The sequence below is a fragment of the Tasmannia lanceolata genome, unplaced genomic scaffold (genome assembly GCF_043159265.1).
Source record: "Tasmannia lanceolata isolate RefF3 unplaced genomic scaffold, GAP_Taslan_0.1 ptg000012l, whole genome shotgun sequence".
NCBI classification, from domain to species: Eukaryota; Viridiplantae; Streptophyta; class Magnoliopsida; order Canellales; family Winteraceae; genus Tasmannia; species Tasmannia lanceolata.
This window is the reverse complement of record NW_027518689.1, coordinates 4336975-4351788: the sequence shown is the minus strand read 5'-3', so window position 1 is coordinate 4351788 and position 14814 is coordinate 4336975. Positions and strand designations below refer to the sequence as shown.

The 14814-nt window shown below is 43.9% G+C and overlaps 1 long non-coding RNA gene across 1 annotated transcript; it reads left to right on the top strand.

The window, feature by feature from the left end:
- Positions 1-862: 862 nt before the first annotated feature.
- Positions 863-6629, top strand: LOC143887169 (uncharacterized). Its single transcript, XR_013254089.1, has 3 exons — positions 863-981; positions 6110-6156; positions 6262-6629. It is a non-coding gene; the product is annotated as an uncharacterized LOC143887169 (long non-coding RNA).
- Positions 6630-14814: the final 8185 nt, after the last annotated feature.

Below are 14814 nucleotides of genomic sequence, written 5' to 3'. Positions count from 1 at the left end.
AGGGATTATTGGTGGGAAAAGAGGAGGAGAAGGGATAGCAGAAGGCACGCTCTGTTTCTTTCAAGGGAGAGATAGAAGAAAAAAGAGAGAGCAAAAGAGGTGGCTTGGTTTTCTTCCCAACCCCAGCCGACATTCTATCTTCCTCTCCCCCACTCAACCTCCCTCTCGTCTCTCTCTGGTTCGATATAGAACAAAAAACAGAGTGTCTCACTCTCGGTTTTTCCTCTTCTCCATACACCCTCTGTTTTTCTGCTTCCCCCTCTATCCCTCTGTTTTTTTTTACTCTCCCTCCCTCACTATCAAACTCTCTCACTCTCTCACTCTCTCAATTCCAATCTCAATCTCTCTATCTCCTCAAGCTCTCTCTCTTGGTTTTCTCGTTTTTTTTTTAAAAAAAAAAAACCGTGAAAAACAACAATACTCTGTTTTTCGGTCTCTCTCTCTCTCTCTCTCTCTCTTTTTCTCTCTATCCACGATCTGTTTTGCTCCTTACACCACCCTCTGTTTCTTTTTCTTTCTTCAACTTCCCACCACCCTCCGGTTTTTCCCACTCTCATTTCTCTCGATCTCTAGCTCTCTCTCTGCTGTTATCTCTCAACTCTTTATCTGTCAAACTCTATTTGTGTCTCTCATCTATCACTCATCATCTTCTCTAGAAAAAGAGAGCATCTCTTTGTTCTCGATCACTCTCGAACTCTCTGTATCCCTGTTCTCTCCCTCTGTGTTTCTCACTATCTCTATTATTCTCTCTCTCTATCTATATCTCAATCTTAGTTTCTCTTATTACATCCCCTTCTATCACTCTACTATTCTCTCTACCTATCTGTCTCCCCATCTTTCTCTCTCTCGTTCCCCATCAACAGAAAAAAAGAAATATAAAAAAGAAAACAAAGAAAAAAAGAAACAAAGCGGAAGCGGATCGTGTGGCGGCGGGATTTTCGGATTTTTCGGCTCTTTACTCGGCAGAGATCTCGCCTACATGTTAGTACACTATTCTCAGATTTTTCTCAGATGATTTGGTATATTTTCGGATTTTTGCATGATTTTTAAGCATTTAAATGAATTTAATGTAATATTAAATGTGTATGCTCAAAATCATGATCTGCATGACTGTTTCAAATCTGTTTCATCCCAAAATTTAATACAATGTTCTACTTAAATAGAGTAAAATAACTATCGGATTGGATCGGACATTAGATCAACGGTTTTTTAGAATTTGAGTGAAGAGTGGTATTTTATTTAAAATATTGGCTGAGTAATTACGAAATTCGAAAAAAATAGCCATCTCAGGATGATCTATTTTTTGGAATTTTAAAATTTTCTTGTGTTCACCACATCAGAACAAGGTTGGAGGACGTTTTCCGGAATAGTAATTTTCTCGAAAATCGTGTTTTAAAAATATAAAACTCTTCAAAAATATCTTTTCGACGAAGAAAAATAAAATATATACTAAACGAATTCCAAAATTAATAAAATTTCGTAGGAAAATAATATAACACTGATACATTCTACAATGAATTTTTGAGAATTTTTGGAATCCGTTTGATATATTATTTTATGCTTTCTTTGAAAATTATCAGATTTTGAGAGAATTTTTACAGACATCAGATCACAGATAAAATTCCCAAAAGTTTTATATTAGTTTTATATTCCATATTTCTAGTTGCTGTAAAATTTTCAAGTGATTTAGATCTTGTTTCATATGGGATGTATTGTTAATTCATAATCTTGTCTGAACATTAAAAAATCCGAAACTGATAGTAAATGGTTTTCAAAATTCATGAAAATCTCACAGCATGCTATTTTTACTTATATCTAGTTACTGTAGAAACTTCAATGAATTTATATTCCTATTTGTAGTAGTTTCTGTGTTATTTTTGCAATCTGATCAATTAATCGTTAATTCGAAATTAAATATGAGCTTAATGTAAAAATCTGCAAAACTCTTCCAGTAAGCTACATTTCATCATATCTTGCTGCTGTAGAAGTTTCAACTCATTTCGAATTCGTTTGCTACAGTTTCACTTGTAAAATCACTCATACGTTTAAAATTGATAAAATTCATTGAAAATCCGAAATTAATTGAAAATCATCTGAAAATCTCTAAAGAACCTTAAATCTCTGTCACATATTAACTCTTTAATCCATTGAAACAGAAATCTTAGGATCTTTATATTTTCCTGGAAAAATGGCTAGTGCATCCATAATCGTATCCAAATTGCAACCGATCTTTGACAATTTGAATATTTAAGCTATAGCATGTTGTTGGCTCCGAGGTTACTGTCCACGAAAATCCTGAGATATGCCAGGCAATAAGATGCTATAACCTAAGTATTAAATTGCACAAGGAAAGAGCGCACGATCCCCTTCCTTGGATGTTATTCTGGGCCGAAATTGGTGAACCCTAGAACCATTGGTAATCCTTAAATGTCCAAAAACTGAAAATCCCTGAAATCTGAAATTCATTAAATTCAAGAACTTGAATCGATTTGTCTCGAGTCTTTTGGAACCATTGGATTATGGTTTCCGTCATAAGAACCATTAGAGCCCAATTTAGGAACATTGGTGTCAGGTCGTGTCCTAGGTTTTAGGGAGTCTTAAGTTTTAGGGAGTCCTAGAGTTAGGAGTCCAGCCTCATCACGGACGTTTGCTATGAATAGCAACCGTACCCTAGGTCTAGTTACACTAGTCACCCAATCTTTCCCTAGGACAAGCCTAGTAAACTAGGATGTAGGCTAGCCTGCATTAGTCTAAGGAACAACTTGCATTTAGATAAGAATCATATAGCATCTTAGATGAAATCTTAGGATAATAAAATCATCTACTTGAATTAAATAACTTCTCTTAAAACTGTTGAAACAGTCAATCCCGTCTAGGTCGGTGTCTTAGTTGAGTTAGGCATAAGTAGCTTAGCTTAGGTGCACCGAACTACGTCGACTCTGATCCCAGTGAGGCTTGGGTACGTAGGCAGCTTGGATGTCTGATGGCATACCAACCGCGAGTCGGCTCCACAACAAATTGTGGGGTTTTGTATATTAATTTTCTTGTAAATGCTTAATTAAATCACTTAGGATTTTCCATGAAATTAGAATTTTAGGAGAACTTTCACTTAGATTGAATTCAAACCAATTAAGAAATCAAGATACACATCTAGGATTCACATTGAAATTAGATCATAGGATGCATGTCCCGTAGTTAGCACATTAATAGAGAGTTGAATGAGCCATTTAAAATAAATTTAAAAGAGTTAGCTTTTGGAATTGAAGACCGATTATCGGGCAGGAATGGTGCATGTGGTGGATAAATCCCCATACCTTCCATTCTTGCAACCAGGTAGCGAGTCTAGATTTCTGGTTACTTACGAGTCCTAGATCTCACATCTAGGTGGCGACTCTGTCAGTCTCTTTTGTGTGGAATTCAGATTGCCTTAGTGATCCCAAGTTCACATAAAAGATGAATTAAAATTAATAATTAAAATGCGCACGCCAATCGCGTGGGTACGAGAGACCAAGAGAGAGCGTGGCGGCTCGCGCCCCACCCTCTCGCGGGATCGGGTCCCACAATTGTTAGATAAGTTGTGACTCATAGAACAAACATACATGAGCCCGACAAACAAGTACATACATACATACTACACAATCATGCATAAGTTCTCAAAAAGGGTCTTCGTTCAGGCTTGTTCAAACACTTTTTCTCCATTGCCAAGAATCAGGATCCCACATAATAAGTAAAACTTCTCTGGATGTCAGAAATTTTGATATAAAATGAATTATGTTTACCTCAGCTGCCTGAGTCTCCTTATATTTGATTTGCTCTCACCCACCTTGTTTGTGAGACTCCATGTATTCTCATCGAAATACATACTCATGCACATATAATATCATCACTTATAAAACGTTAATGTTTTATATAAAAAATAAAAATTACTTGCATACTCTTGTTGTAGATAGGTCGTGCCCCAAAAATTTTGACCATAGGATGATTTAAGCCCTTTATTTGTTAAGGGTTTTATGTGGACGATTTTAACGTTGTCATTTTTTTTTTAACTTTGAGGGTTTGTATCAACTTTTGGAGAATATTTTTTGGGGCACGGCCAACCTACAAATGAACGACATCTAAATATGAGGACCCCAGTTTAATTTTCTTCTTCTTGTAGGGATATTATTTATATTACAATACACATCCATATTATATAAACCACTTATTGAACAATAAAGTAGTAGATAAAAAATAAAGATTACTTGCATACCCTCCTATAGATAGGTTGTGCCCAAAAATCTATTCCATATCTGTAACGACCCGATTCCGTCAAGTCGCTACGAGCAAAAGAACAAAGCAAAAATCATAGAAATATTTTATTTTTTATTTTTTTGATAAACAACAACCACAACAAAATCTTATTCCAAATTAAATAAGTCTTACCATAACAATTTCAATATTCATACTTCAAAAGAAAAGTAAAGTTTTAAATCACCAAAGTCCAAACTAAAGAAAGTCTTGACAAAATAAAAATGGCAAATGACGCAAGACGTCAAAGTGCAAAAATCCCAGAAGCGAACTCTTTGATCACACAGTCCCTTATCCCATGGTTCATTCATTTGCAAATGCTCCGCCATCTAACGCCTCAACCCCTGTGGTGGAGGAAACAACGTTAGAGCAGGGTCCTCCAGAGACCGAGCAGAGTAAGAGAGACAATATAAAAAGTGCAGGCAATATAATCCAGATCCTCAGCAATATATAGTAACAATAATAAAGACTGGAAAGGAATTACACTATTCATGGCAATATAAATAAAAGAGTGACAATGATTCAAGTTTATACTATGTATGCAATGATTATGTAAATTGAGACAGCACATTCCCTAGGTACATCCGGCTTTTCCCCAGTTTACTTTACTGTCAGTTCTTTTCTGACTTTCTCATTTTTTTACCGGTGTCCTTGCCGCACGACTACCCACTACCCCTGTCTAAAGGTAGTGGCGTTATGGACTCGGATTTCGGTCTCGCATTTAATGCCGAGCCGTTTCAGGGATACTATCCCTTTGGATGGTTTGCCAACGAAAGGCTGTGCACGCTTCTCGAGTTGGCCTTTGGACCTTAGGTCCCAGGATGATACCACCACACCCTTAATTTCCCCTTCACTCTCCCCTATGTATGATATGCAAATTAGGGATTTTACAGTACATTACCTTTGTCTCTTTTCCTGCATTCTTTCGCATAAGGTTTAGAACAATTTATTTTTCATCTCATTTCATTTTATTCCAGGCAAGCAAGTATAATTAAACTAAGCAGGTATCGATAAGACAAAATTTTATAAGTAGAGTTACATTGCATAGACAAATTATATTGGAAACCATTACAAAGCAAGGTCTAGCTGTCACCTGTCTTCAAGTTAGATTTGTGGATAAGAAATTGACGAGCCCCCTAGAGGAGGTGGGAAGATTGATAACCTGGCAATGATGAGATACATATACTAAGATTTCACTGGCATATTCAAAATTTCACTCAAATGGTCTGTATGTCCAACAAAGACGGCCAATTCCTGTCTTAGCTTACATGCGAAAACACTTACATCTATTTAGATATGATCAACAGTTGTAATTTATCTAATATACGGATTTACTCATTTTTTTTAAGTGGACATATTTCATTAATTCTTAGAAAAGCATTCGGTATTTACTTATTAGCCTACAGATGAAATTTTTGATTTCTATTAAAGATACACCCAACTGTTAATCGGAGTATAAAATCAATTACAAGAGGAACCTATGATTATTATTTGTTAGGGTCAACTGTTATTCAAGTATTTAGTTGATACAAGTGACGTTTTTAAGGATTTGAGGAGGATTATACATAGAATATATATCCACAAGATCGAGAAAATCACATACTACATATTTAAGTACCATGTCTCCCCAGTTCTTATATACACTATACATCAAAACTGTACCATGTCTATTTAGTTATTATACATAAATTTTCACGTATACATTAGTTTATACGCATTACCATTCAAAAGAACATTTATACGCATACATATGCATTGTGTCCTTTCCAGATTTAGACTCAAGGGAACCCTAATTTTTTAAACGTAGATGTGGGTTTTGCAGGTGATGGAATCGTGAGATTGGGCATGGAGAAATCGAAAATGGAATGGGTATTGTATAGATCACTTTATTTATTTTCCTCTTTTTGCATCTTGCTTTCTTGGTTTGCAGCATCCTTAATTTATTTCTTTTAACGTGGGTGCCGGTTTGTGCAGGTTTTTGGAGCTTGAGATTTGGGCATGGCAAAATCGTGGAAGTGAAATGGGTTTGAAGAAATACACAAAAAGGGTTCCATTGCATACACGGTTGGGGATGAAATTCTATGGCTTCCAAAAGTTTGATGAAGAAGTTGCCATGGGATTTCAAGTAAAACTCAAAAGAAGCATACCTCTCGGCTGTGGTGAATGGGGAAGACGAAAAAGCACGATGGGTTTCCCGGCCAAGAACCGTCCGAGCCTCTCTTTTCTTCCTCTCTCTCTCACTGTATTCTTTCCCCTTTTCTTCTCTTGATTTTGATCTTAACAATAAGGTATGTAACTGATTTGGGTGAGATTTTTAAGTTTTTTTCTAAGCAAGGATGGGTGTTACCACAAAATAAATACGATCCATAAAGAAATCTTCATTTTTGCCCATTCTTCTTTGAAATTTTGAGATCGTGATTTCCTTCTTCATAATTTCCAACCGTTTTTCCTTTTTAACGTTACTAGCCTTCTTAATTTAGTCATCAAATGACCCTAATTACTTCCCTTAATTATGAATATTGAATGGCTTTATGAACGTTAGATCAATTTAATAGCAAGACCTACTATAAAAATGGATTTTAAAAAAAGGAAAGTTCACACGTTTTTCCCACAAGAGGGAAAGTGGAACTCTCTTACTTGCTATTTATTCTTTACTTTTAACTTGTTTCTCCATGTACTAGAATTTCCAAGGAAAACCCTATAATTAGTAGCCATTTTATATATTTATTGAATTAAATTAGGGCCCTTGATTTTCAACTCGTTTGATCCAAGATAATCAAGGAAGGCTGAAACAAATCGATAATCTCGACCCTAAATTTTGATTCAATGGTCTAGAATTTACAGTTTTAAAAAATAATTTTATAGATTTAACGAGGGTAGTCGTTACATTCTACCCCCCTTAAAAGAATTTCATCCCCGAAATTCCTCTCTCAACTCTTTGATAAAAGTAATTACATAAAGGGTTACACAATAAATCTTGATATGGTACTACTTAGCAATGATTTCAAACATACACGGTATCACTAAATAACTAAAGGCGTACCTCCAAATAACTCTGGAAATTTTTTCTGGATATCGGATTCTCGCTCCCAAGTAGCCTCCTCGACGCCATGGTGACGCCAAAGTACTCTGACAAGGGGAATCGACTTGTTCTGCAAAACTCTCTCCTTGCGTTCCAGAATGCGCACAGGCCCTTCCGAAAAGGACCAATCACCCTGAAGCTCCACCTCGTCCTCCTCTAGCACATGAGAAGAGTCGGGATGATATAGACGGAGCATGGATACATGAAATACGTTATGCATCCGATCAAGGTTTGGAGGTAATTCCAACTCATAAGCTCGAGATCCAACTCGCTTAGAGATGCGATAAGGCCCGATGTAATGAGGGCTCAACTTACCCTTCCTGCCGAACCGCAAAACCGCTTTGAATGGTGAGATTTTAACAAAAACCATATCTCCCTCAGCGAACTCGAGCTCTCTACGCCGTTGATCGGCATAGCTCTTCTGCCTACTCTGAGCTGCCTTTAACCTCTCTCTGATCAAGGTTACTTTCTCAGAAGTTTCTTCCACCAATTTCGGCCCAAGCAACTGCCTCTCACCAACTTCAACCCAGCACAACGGGGATCTGCAAGCACGACCATAAAGAGTCTCGAAAGGAGCCATTTAAATACTCTGCTGATAGCTGTTATTATATGCAAATTCGACTAGGGGCAAGTGTCGCTCCCAGTCTCCCCCAAAGACGAGAATACAAGCTCTCAATAGGTCCTCCACAATCTGGTTAACCCTCTCGGTCCGACCATCCGTCTGAGGATGATAACCTAAGGGTAGGTAAACTTAAACCTGTAAGAGGCCGACACCTGTCTTGGGGCAGGTAATCCAACCACCCCAGGTTTCTCTCTATAAAAAGCCTTTCAGGGCTCAGACCAAAAGGTAATAACTTCTCAACCAACTCTTAAAAACTCGCTCTGCACTCCTGCTCATACTGACTTGAGTGTCGAAGGGCCTGTCCGGAGTAACGACTGCGGGTTTGTCTTCTGACCTCGTTTGCTCTTGTGCAGGACTCAGCTCCTTCATTTCGGCTCCTCGGGTCCTCCAACTCAGCCCTTACATCACTGCCGTATCTGTTACCGATTTTTGGCCTAACAGATTGGCGCCATCCGTAGGACCGCGAACTAAAAGTTGTTCAAATCCCCTTACAAAATGGCAGGACGGAGGAATGCTCGGGTACCAACTGCACGAACTACTCGAGCCGTGCTACCTCGCAGAACCCGGAGTAAGTGAATCGCCTCACAGGTGGTGGATACTTCTGCTACAGCAGAACAGAGCCCGGCTCATTCGAAACACCTCAATCCCACGCCCACTCCGGATCAAGTTCAAGCTCTCTTTCAACAGATGACGGCTCTTGTCGGTCAATACCAACAACTAATCCAAGCGCCTCCCCAACATCCTCCAGAAGCTCCACGACCTGTACAGGAAAGGTCGAATATCCATAGGGGAGAGTCAGCGCACCACGGTGAAGACCGGACTCACCACTCAAGGCAAGTCCATCACTCCAGAGCCAGGCATGCCCATACAGAGCCTCACCACCGCCGGATGTCGCGGTCTCACTCTGCACGAAAGCACCGAGCCCATGAAGACCACGCACAATAAGAAAAATCCCGGCCTCGTTGAAGGAGTCCGGAAAGTCAGTCCGGCTCTGCGGCGAGCCCGTCAGTGGAGAGAAACAGGTCGCTGAACCGCCCAGACCATAGAGCTGATCCGATGCTACGAAGGATAGAAGAAATGGACCACCGTATAGAAGAACTGGCAAAAGATCAGAGCCGGCCTGCTGCGCGGGCGTTGTCAAGCAGAACGTCATTCACCGACGATGTTATGAACGCCCCGGCGCCCACAGGGTTTAAAATGCCCACCGTCCCGCAATATGAGGGGACCACTGACCCTGTGGACCATTTGGAGACGTTCAGAACGATGATGCTCCTCCACGGCGCGTCCGATGGCTTCCTTTGCAGAGCATTGGCCGATATCCTTTACTATCATGCTTTCGAGAAAATGATGATCGGAGACGACCGTTTGAGGCCGGCAAACTACGATCTGTTCGGTTTCTCAGGGGAGGTCGTGAAAGTGGCAGGCCAGATTGAACTCCTAGTCCTCGTCGGAGAGCCGCCCTGTCAAGCTTTCACGATGGTCAACTTCGTGGTAGTGAGGGCCACTTCGGTCTATAACGCTATCTTGGGGCGACCCGGCCAGAACTTAATCTGCGCAGTCGCTTCAGCGTATCACCAAAAAATGAAATTCATAACGCCAAACGGCGTGGGAGAAGTCCGGGGAGACCAACCACAGTCCAGGGAGTGCTATGCCATAGCGCTCAAGGGCAAAAACGCGGTGGAATCGCTGCCGATTGAGCTACTCGATCTGAGGGACGAAGCCCAGGGGACTCAGCCCGCCGAAGACCTCATCTGCATCCCTCTGTACAAAGGCGATAATGAGAAAGTCGTTCAGATCGGCTCCTCTCTAGGCAGCAGCACCCGGCACAGCCTCACCCAGTTTCTTCAAGACAATGCAGACGTCTTTGCATGGGCTCCCGTTGACATGCCCGGCATAGACCCGGAGGTCAGCACGCACAGACTTGGTGTTGACCCAACCTGCAGGCCGGTGAAACAGAAAAGAAGACATTTTGCCCTCGAAAGGCGACAGGCGATAAAAGAAGAAGTGGAGAGGCTCTTAGGGCTGACTTCATTTGAGAAATCCAATACCCGGACTGGCTGGCAAACGTGGTCCTGGTGAAGAAGACAAATGGAAAGTGGAGGACCTGCATTGATTTCACTGATCTGAACAAAGCCTGTCCCAAGGACAGCTATCCGCTCCCAAAAATCAATCAGCTCATTGATGCCACCGCAGGTCACGAATTACTGAGTTTCATGGACGCCTTCTCTGGGTACAACCAGATCAGAATGTATGAGTCAGATATATCGGAAGACTTCCTTTGTAACGGATCAGGGGAAGTACTGTTACCGTGTCATGCCCTTCGGTCTAAAAAATGCTGGGGCCACGTATCAGAGGCTCATGAACAAGCTCTTCCAGAATCAGATCGGCCGTAACATGAAAGTCTACGTAGATGATATGCTGGTCAAAAGCCAAAGTGCGCAAGATCATGTATCCGACTTGAGAGAAACATTCCAAGTCCTAAGAGAGCATAATATGAAACTTAACCCCACCAAGTGCACTTTCGGCGTCAGCTCGGGAAAGTTCTTGGGGTTTATGGTAAGCCAAAGAGGGATAGAGGCCAATCCAGAGAAGATCAAGGCCGTGGTGGAGCTCACTCCACCGCCACCAGAGAAGTGCAACGGCTAATGGGAATGGTGGCCGCACTCGGGCGCTTCAATTCGAAGTCCGCAGAGAGATGCCTGCCTTTCTTCAACGCTGTTAAAGGAATCAAGACTACACCCTGGACAGCTGAGTGCCAGACCGCATTCGAAGAGTTGAAGCAGTACTTGTCCTCTCCACCGCTGCTGAGAAAGCCGAAAATGGGGGAGGAGCTGCTCCTATACCTGTCCGTGAGCCCCATGGCTCTAGCATTCGTCCTAGTTCTTGAAGAGCACAGCCAAAAAAACCGGTCTACTATGTCAGCAAGGTCCTGCATGATACCGAGATCAGGTACCAGCGGGTCGAGAAATTGGCCTACGCCCTGATCATGGCAGCCAGGAGATTGAGGCCGTATTTTCAAGCCCACACAATAAAGGCCCTGACCGATCAGCCGCTCAGGCAAGTCCTCCATAGGTCGGACACCTCAGAACGACTCGTGAAATGGGTCAGGGAACTGAGCGAATTCGATATCCAGTACATGCCTAGACCAGCAATAAAGGCTCAGGTGCTGGCAGACTTCGTGGCTGAATGCACCATCCCCCAGCAGAGCACTGAACCTGAAATTGTCCAAACCCCGGCTGTGGAGAAGGAAACCACAACTGAGGAGCAAACAGAAGATGGGACTAAAGCAAAATTCGTCCCCGTACCAGCAGAACATGATCCATCAACCACCGAGCCACTCTGGGAAGTGTACGTGAACGGATCTTCGAACAAGGGTGGCTGTGGAGCCGGTTTGATTCTCACCGGGCCTGACAACTTCACTTTAGATTACGCCCTAAGGTTCGGATTCCGCGCGTCCAACAATGAGGCAGAATATGAAGCCCTCCTCGCCGGAATGAATCTCGTAGTCCAGACCAGTGCCCAAAGGCTGAAAGCATACTGTGACTCCCAGTTGGTTGCAAACCAGATTCAAGGGGTCTATGAGGCCCGCGACGAACGTATGATCAAATACCTCTCCAAGGTCCGCCAGTTAGCCAGTAAGTTCAAAAGTTTTGAGGTCATCAGAATCCCCAAAACAGAAAACACAAAAGCAGATGTGCTGTCTAAGCTGGCCGCATCCGGATACACCACTCTCGGGAGTATATGTATGGAGTTTCTACAGAAATCCAGTATCGAAAATGAGGCCACCGAAGTGATGCAGATGGAGCACGAGTCCTGTTGGATGGACGAAATCATTGAATACCTAAGTAGCGGGAAGCTTCCTGAAGCCAAGAAGGAAGCCCGCAAAGTGATACAGAGAGCAGCCCGGTTTTCCCTCGATGGTGAGAGCCTGTACAAAAGGTCTTACACCCTCCCATACCTAAAGTGCCTCCGGCCCAGCAACGCTGCGTATGCCCTACAAGAGACGCACGAAGGGATTTGTGGGGAACACCTAGGGGGCAAGGCTCTGGCAATCAAAGTGCTGCTGAGAGGCCTGTACTGGCCCACCTTAAGACAAGACGCACTGAGCCTGGTCAAGAAGTGCGAGAGATGCCAAAAGTTCTCTCCCACCATCCACCAACCAGTTGTGTCCATGGCCCCGATCATCAGCCCACTCCCCTTCGCAGTATGGGGATGGACATCTTGGGCCCCTTTCCACCAGCCTCTGGAAGGCGCGCGTTCGTAGTAGTGGCCATCGACTATTTCACCAAGTGGGTGGAGGCCGAACCTCTAGCCCTGATCACAGAGCAAAACGTGCAGAACTTCTTTTGGAAGTCGGTTGTTTGCAGGTTCGGGATCCCCCGCGTCTTGATAACAGACAACGGTAGACAATTTGACTGCCGAAACTTCCGAAAATTCTGCTCTGACTTGAAGATCGAACAGAGATTTACTTCAGTGGCGCACCCTGAGACGAATGGGTAGACAGAAGAAACGAACAGAATCCTGCTTCAGGGAATTAAAAAGACGCTGGACGAGAAGGCTGGCCGATGGGCAGATGAACTTTATCATGTCCTGTGGGCGTATCGTACCACCCCGCGCACATCAATGGGGGAGTCACCATTCAACTTGTCCTTTGGGAAAGAGGCCGTAATACCCGTCGATGTGGGCGCCCCGTCTCCTAGAGTCACCAACTTCAACGAGCAACTCAATGGAGATGGGCTCCGTGCAAATCTCGACTTACTAGAAGAAGCCCGGGAAGAGTCCTGAATCAGGCTCGCCGCCTATAAGCAGAAAGTGCCTAACTAACATGATTTGAAGATACGCCCTAGAGAATTCCGAGCAGGGGATCTAGTCCTAAGGAAAGCTGTTATCTCCCAACCGAAGAAGGTTGGAAAACTCTCCCCGACGTGGGAGGAGCCGTACCGAGTGAAAGAGGTTATTCGCCCGGGAGTTATAAGATGGAGACGCTGGAGGAGCACCTATTACCCCATGCCTAGAACTCAAAGAACCTCCGAAAATACTATCAATAGTAGACCACCCAGCGTGAAAGCGACTTTGTAAATATATGTTGAATGTGAATGATAGAAACTCTTTTGCAAATCTCCTTGCACTACTTGGAAACCCAGTTCACTAAAACTAGGGTACTCAGTGCTCGGTTCGCCACGGCTCGTCTCCGCAAAGACCGGGAGCGCACTCCTGGTCAGGAACAAGTCCGGACAGCAAAAACCGAAGCCACTTGGAAACCCAGTTCACTAAAACTAGGGTACTCGCTGCTCGGTTCGCCACAGCTCGTCTCCGCAAAGACCAGGAGCGCACTCCTGGTCAGGAACAAGTCCGACAGTAAAAACCAAAGCCACTTGGAAACCCAGTTCACTAAAACTAGGGTACTCGCGGCTCCGTTCGCCACGGCTCGTCTCCGTAAAGACTGGGAGCGCACTCCTGGTCAGAAACAAGTCCCGACAGTAAAAACCGAAGCCACTTGGAAACCCAGTTCACTAAAACTAGGGTACTCGCTGCTCGGTTCGCCACAGCTCGTCTCCGCAAAGACCGGGAGCCCACTCCTGGTCAGGAACAAGTCCGGACAGCAAAAACCGAAGCCACATGGAAACCCAGTTCACTAAAACTAGGGTACTCGCTGCTCAGTTCGCCACGGCTCGTCTCCGTAAAGACCAGGAGCGCACTCCTGGTTAGGAACAAGTCCGGACACCAAAAACCGAAGCCACTTGGAAACCCCGTTCACTAAAACTAGGGTACTCGCTGCTTGGTTCGCCACGGCTCGTCTCCGTAAAAACCGGGAGCGCACTCCTGGTCAGGAACAAGTCCGGACAGCAAAAACCGAAGCCACTTGGAAACCCAGTTCACTAAAACTAGGGTACTCGCTACTTGGTTCGCCACGGCTCGTCTCTGTAAAGACCGGGAGCGCACTCCTGGTCAGGAACAAGTCCGGACAGCAAAAACCGAGGCCACTTGGAAACCTAGTTCACTAAAACTAGAGTACTCGCAGCTCGGTTCGCCACGGCTCGTCTCCGTAAAGACCGGGAGCACACTCCTGGTCAGGAACAAGTCCGGACAGCAAAAACCGAAGCCACTTGGAAACCCAGTTCACTAAAACTAGGGTACTCGCTGCTCGGTTCGCCACGGCTCGTCTCCGTAAAGACCGGGAGCGCACTCATGGTCAGGAACAAGTCCGGACAGTAAAAACCGAAGCTACTTGGAAACCCAGTTCACTAAAACTAGGGTACTCACTGCTTGGTTCGCCCCGGCCCGTCTCCATAAAGACCGGGAGCGCACTCCTGGTCAGGAACGAGCCCGGACAGAAAAACCAAACCGTCTTCGAAATCCAGCTCACTAAAACTTGGGCACTCGTTGGTTAGTTCACCTCGAACGTCTGCCCGGAGGATTCCTGACCCATAGTATTAGAGTCAAACAGTATTAGCCAGAGGCAGACAAGTGGAGAATGGACAATAAATAGTAAGAAGTGATTTCCATTCATGAAGTAGGGCCTCGGAGGGCCATTACAAAAAATGAGGCCTCAAAAGCCTATTACAAAAGTTGGGTCTCCAAGGACCATTACAAAAAAAAAAAGGAAGGGAAAGGAGCTCAAGACACCCCATGGCTACCACCCCGTGATGGATGTGCCTCTGGGACCTCTGCGGCAGCGACAGTGCCCTGCTCGTCGTCGTCAGGCTCCAATGGATCATGGAGAACTAGGCCCGTCAAGGTCACAACCGGGTTGGATTCCTTGACCTGATCAAGGCAATCAAAGAACCCCACCTTGTAGGATTCGCTGGACAAACTGATGAGT